This window comes from Canis lupus, chromosome 31 (genome assembly GCF_011100685.1).
Source record: "Canis lupus familiaris isolate Mischka breed German Shepherd chromosome 31, alternate assembly UU_Cfam_GSD_1.0, whole genome shotgun sequence".
Taxonomy (NCBI): Eukaryota; Metazoa; Chordata; class Mammalia; order Carnivora; family Canidae; genus Canis; species Canis lupus.
In genome coordinates, this window is record NC_049252.1 from 29,102,045 (window position 1) to 29,108,405 (window position 6,361).

The following is a 6,361-nucleotide window of genomic DNA, read 5'->3' on the forward strand; positions in this document are numbered from 1 at the left end:
CAGGTGGGCACAAGCAGATCAGCACTTTATACGGCGGTGTGAAGACTGAGACGTGACCAGAGGAAACAAAGCACAAAACTGAATTTCATGACACCCTTAAGAATGACTTGTCTTAGTCCAGGGGCGCCTGGGTGGCTCAGTTGGTTAAATGTCTAACTCAGCTCAGGTCACGATCCCAGTCTCCTGGCATAGAGCCCTATGTCAGGCTCCCTGCTCATCCAGGAGTCTGCTTGTCCCTCTGTCTTTCCCCCACTCATTCTCTCTCTCTCTCTCTCTTAAATAAATAAATAATCTTTTTTTTTTTTTTAAATGACCTGTCTTACCCCAATTTTTACTTGGTGCTTCTCAATTTTCCAATGGATATTTTGAGGAACCAATAGAATTCAATGATAATTCTCTTTCTCACACTTGCCCCTCCTCCTACTAATTTTCAGTGGGGAATGATTTTGTCCTGATCTGTGGCGTCTCAGAAGCAGCGTGGTGTAACAGAAACAATGTGAGGCTGCGAACAGGCCGGAGTGTGAATTCCAGCTCCACTCACCTGCTGAGTGGCTTGAAACAAGGCAGAGAAAACATCTCTGTTTGCTCATTTTATTAGTTTCCTGTTGCCACTGGAATATATTACCACAAACCCGCCTTAAAACAATACACATTTATTCTCTTATAATTCTAGAGGTCAGAGGTCCAAAATCAACTTCACTGCGTTGAAGTCACGTGTCAGCAAGGCCACGATCCTCTCCGGGGGCTGTAGGGTGAGTCCTTTTCTCTGGCTTTTCCAGCCTCAAATGCTGCATTCCTTCTATTTCTTGGGTTTTGGGCCCTTCCTCTGCCTTCGTGCCAACAGCATAAGCATCTTGCTTCAGTGGTCACATTGCCTTCCTTCCCTCTGCCTCCTTCTTGTAAGAACATTTGTGATTGCATTTAGAGCCCATCCGGATACTGCAGATTAAAGATTCATTTTAAGATCTTTAATCACATCTGCAAAGTCTGTTTTGCCATATAAAGTAACATTCACATATTCCAGGGATGAGGGAATGGACATCTTTGGGGGCCATTATTCAGCCTGCCGTATCCATCTGTTAAGATGGTAATCCTTATTCTAAAGGACACTAAAGGTGAAACAGGTAACATTCATGAAAGTGCACAGAGTGGAAGTCAATAAATGTCACTGAGTCTGGAAGAGGGAGGAGTTGACCTCCTATTGGCAGGTTTCTACCCCGGATGGAGTCAATGAAGAACGACAGAAGCTGGACTGACGTGAACTGGGGCATGCTCGGGAGCTGAGGGGGCTGTAGGTGCCAGTGGGCCTGGACATAGGATGACTCCAGGAGCAGGCTCAGAGGAAGGCAGAAGGCAGAAGGTGCTTCTAGAAAGGGATCCAGATGCTCATAACCAGGGAAGACAGGGCTTTATGATCTCCCTTGGAGCATGATATGGATTTGTGTCTCCCAAGTGGGAAGCTTATTATTTTTACTGCTTAGAGACCAGATAGTGCCTGGTTACCCCATAATGCCAGGAGCTGGCAAGCCAAACTCCCCCATCAAGTGTCTTAATGCGTTTGGGGCCCAAGCCACAGCCACAGCTGCAAACATCATCCTTCCTTTGCTGGAGCTGGATGATCAGCAGTCAGTTGTGACATTACACAGGAAGAGAAGACACAGAAACATCTTCTGTTTTCACGAAGGCACTATGGTTACCTGCCCCGTGGGCTATTAATCTTTACTTCATCCCTTTTCCCCATAAAGTTGTATTATCCTGGAAAATGAGATGACTTCTCAGCAACCCTGGGACAGGCGGTTGGGGCCAGGGTGTGCAGCCTGGAAGCACCACCATTCCTCTGGCCTCTGGGGGACAGCTACCTGTGCGCAGAGGTGAAGGTGTGCTCAGGGCAGGAGAAGTCAGGAGGGGGGCATGGCCCAGAGAAGGGCTCTCCCAAGGAATGCTGCAGGTCCTCAGAGTCCACCCAGGAGATAAGGAATGGCCATTGGGCTTCTGCTCGCATGCACCTGTGAACTCATACCGCAGGAGCATGATGCATTCATTCTTTGTAGAATTGCTTGAGCCCAGCAAATATTCTTTTGGTCGCTGTAAGAGAGTAAGAGGAGGCAATGGTCACACTCTACCTCTGCTTGCCTTTCCAGGTGCTTTCTGAGACTTCTCTCCTCTGACTCATCCAGTAACTCGGGGTTGGGGAGATTGGGCAGGAGCTGAGATGCAGCATGAGACCTACAGGAACGGGGCCAGAGAGCTTGAGTGGCTTCTCAGTCACACAGCACACAGATGGCCAGCCTGCATCCAGGGCTCCATTCGCAACACCAAGAACCAGGAACTTGCCAGCGTCTGACCCTCTTTTATGGCTTTATTCATTCTGAGGACCATCTTTTTCTGTTCCTCAGAGCCATCTTGTTGAGGTCTTTAGTGATCAGCCACCCCAGTTTGCTCAGGACTCAGGGGTCTCGTGGACTGAGGATTTCCAGTTCTAAAACTGGAAATGTCCTGGGCAAATTAGGACGAGTTGGTTGCCCTGTGTAAGGCCTCCTACTGGCACACAGTCACCTGGCCAGAGGGGATTTGGGAGGTAGGGTGGGGAGCATGGCTGTGTCTGGGCTTCTCCAGTGGCTGCACAGCCCTGTGTCCTGTCAAGGTCCATTTGGGAAAATAGAAGGCCCTCTACGTACTTAAAACAGATGGACTATAATGCAAGGAATTGGCAGGGAAACTGAGGAGCCAAATAGGGATCTTCCAACAGCTCAGAGATTAGCAACAACAGACACTAAGACAGGGGCACAGGGAGGAAGCAGAGCTGCTGGACCCAGGGGGTGAGGTCACCCCCTCAACTCCCTCACCCAGCAGGTGAGTTCGCCATCAGAAACTGGATCCACTGTGGGCCTGACCTGTGGAAGCCAGAGTCATGAAAGTGACGTGGCTATTGGTGGAGATGCTGATGCTGGGCAGAAAGAAGGAAATGCATTGACTTGACCCTACCTCTTGCCATCTGGTCTCCTACCGGAACTTTCTCCTCTTGTTTTGGAAGGCCCAGGGGGTGTGGACTATGAGCTAAGGACTGGCTCGTTAGGTAGGCAGGAAAGCTTTAGAATGCCTGGGCTTCCTGTCCTGGAGAGAGACAGGACTTCTTCACATGTTGGCTTCATTGCTGACACATGGATTTAGAATCAATCCCCCGTGACAATCAGCACTTGGATCAAAGAAGCTCAGAATCATCACACATGGAGCTGAAAGGCATCTCCAAGATCATCCATTCAGAGGGGTCAGAGAAGCCTGGGCAGCTGATGGAGGGATGGCGGGCTGCTGGTGTCAGGACCAGAATGGGTCCTTCTGCCCTCAGGCCCATGGGGGGCAGAAGGTGCTGATGGAGTGAGCCGGACCCAGGCCTCCACTGGCAACAGTGGGGGCATCGGCGGGAGACCCCTGGCCTTAGGAGGCTAATGGCCATCCCTGCAATTGTTCATTGCAAGAGAAGGAAACCTTTTTCAGGGAAACAAATACGGCCGGATGCTCTGATTCGTCCTTTATCCAGAACGACGACAGGAGGGAAACACCGAAAAATTGAGCGCTTTGATTTCCTGGGGTGATGAGACTGAGAATTCATTTATTTATTTGTTTATTTTTAAAAGAAGTCTTTATTTAACTATCTATTTATTTTTAAAAGATTTTATTTACTTATTCATGAGAGACACAGAGAGGCAGAGACACAGACAGAGGGAGAAGCAGGCTCCCTGCAGGGAACCCCATGCAGGACTGGATCCCAGGACCCCGGGATCATGCCCTGAGCCAAAGGCAGATGCTCAACTACTGAGCCATCCAGGTGCTCCAAAGTTTTTTTTTTTTAAGATTTTATTTATTTATTTGACAGAGAGAGAAAGAGGGAGAGAGCACAAGCAGGGGGTGCAACAGGCAGAAGGAGAAGGAGAAGCAGACTCCCTGCTGAGCAAGGAATATGATTTGGGTCTCCATCCCAGGACCCTGGGACCATGACCTGAGCCAAAGGCAGATACTTAACTCACTGAGGGACTGAGAATTTAAATTTAAACAGAAAAATTATTCTTCCGGGGACACCTGGGAGGTTGAGCATCTGTCTTCAGGTCAGGGTGTGATCCCAGGGTCCTGGGATCAAGTCCCACATTGGGGTGCCCGCAGGGAGCCTGCTTCTCCCTCTGCCTGTGTCTCTGTCTCTCTCTCATTTATTCATGTCTCTCATGAATAAATAAATAAAATCTTAAAAAAATTCTTCCGTTTTGTTCTCCAGTAACACTATGCTGCTTTAACAAACTGTAGACAGAATATAATGTACCTAATGTGTGTGTTCCTTACCATTCAGTCATCCCATAAAAGTTTATTAGATGCTTAATATTGAGCGAGAGGGCATGGCTGGCGTTCTCTCCAGTATTACCATCTGTGCGCCAGGAACTGGAGTGGGCATGGGAACTGGAGTCTCCCCCTGCCTTCGTCCTCTACACACCCCTTCCTTGATTCTCAAGCTCCACCACCACGGGAGGGACACCAATGTGCCGTGGCGCCCTGGTGATGCTATCTCTTCACTTTTGCCTGCACCTGCTCTTGCAGGAACCCCAACCCCTTGGCAAGGCTCACCTCCAGTTGTTTATCTACACATTTGCAACAAGCATAACTCATTTCATTCTTCCTTAGCTGAATGTAGCTCATATTGGAGCCCTCGACTTACCATGTCATTTTAGGGTTCCTGCATTTTCCCTGGGATTATATATGTTTCGGGGGCTTTGGTGGGGCAGAAGCAGTCACAGGATCCTACTCACCTACATGTGGACAAGAAACACAGGGCAATGGACTGCACGGAGCTTCCAGCAGGGGAGACCCCCCCCCCCCCCGGCAACCCATGTGGACCAACAACCATGGACATCTCCATGGGCATCAGCAAGAATCTGATGGATCTTGGCACAGAATCTGATGGATCTTGGTCCCTGATGGGACTGAGGACCCATCACCTGGTAGGTTTCCCTGCTCTGGGGTCTGGATTCTCCTTCTTGGGTGCTATCTGGGCAAAGAGGCACAGGAATTCCCTGCTATCAGATTCTAAATGGAGGTTTGTCCTGGGGTGGGGGAGTAGGGCCCTTCTCATTGGGCCCACCAACATCTAAGACTCTTTGCTTCCCTTTTCTCTTCTCATTTGTGGGATTAGATGGGCACACTTGTTCATTGGGTGTTCTTTTAAATCTATCATCTAGAGATTGGCCCTTTCCATGTCTCTTGGAAACTGAAAACCAGAAGACCAGAAGACTTTTCCTTTCTTTCTTTCTTTCTTTCTTTCTTTCTTTCTTTCTTTCTTTCTTTCTTTCTTTCTTTCTTTCTTTCTTTCTTTTTCTTTCTTTCTTCTTTCTTTTCTTCTTTCTTTTCTTTCTTTCTTTCTTTCTTTCTTCTTTCTTTCTTCTTTCTTTCTTTCTTTCTTTCTTTCTTTCTTTCTTTCTTTCTTTCTTTCTTTCTTTCTTTTAGATTTACTTATTTATTTGAGAGAGAGAGAGAAAGAGTGAGGGTGAGTGGGGAGAGGGAAGAGGGGAAAAAGGAGAGGGAGAGGGGAAGGAGACTCCCTGATGAGCATGGAGCCCCACTTGGGGCTGGATCCCACCACCCCGAGATCACAACTGAAGCCAAAATGGAGAGCCGATCACTTAACCAACTGAGCCACCTAAGCACCCAAACCCATAAGATTTTCTTTTATTGCATTCCTTCCCTGGGAAATGGGCCCTGAATGCTACCTCTAAAGTTTGAAGAGAAGAAGAGATTGCCAAAGGTATAAGGAAATTGTGAGTAAGCCATTGTTTCCCATTTCAGTAATATTGTCCTGCCATCTGATATATCCATATATCTGTAGATACATGGATAATCAAAATTCTAGAGGGCCTAAATATTTAATTATAAGTGAGGATCTCTTTTGATAGATTACGGAGGATTTTTTATTTTCTTCTTTTTAATTAACTATATTTTAAAACTCTACACCTGTTTGTTAGATGATCTCATCCATAACAGTGCCTTTAAACACCATCTCTAATGTGCCAGTAATCTCCATATTTATGTCTACAGCCTAAGCCTCATTTCTGGGCTCTAGTTGTGGGTGTAGCATCTACACTTGGAGGTCTCCTAGGTGTCACTGATTTAAAAGCCTAAAATGGAAATCTTGAATCTGTGTTCTCCCACTCTTGTCCAAAAAATTTAAAAAGAACTCTTTTCTTTGTATTTTTCATCCCAGTAAAAGTCACTTCAAATCTCTCAAGTCGGATTTTTTGAGTAATCCTTGACTCCCACCCTCTCCCCACGACTTTCTATCCATTTGTAGTTGATCTATGTTTCGCTCCAAAATACACGTGGC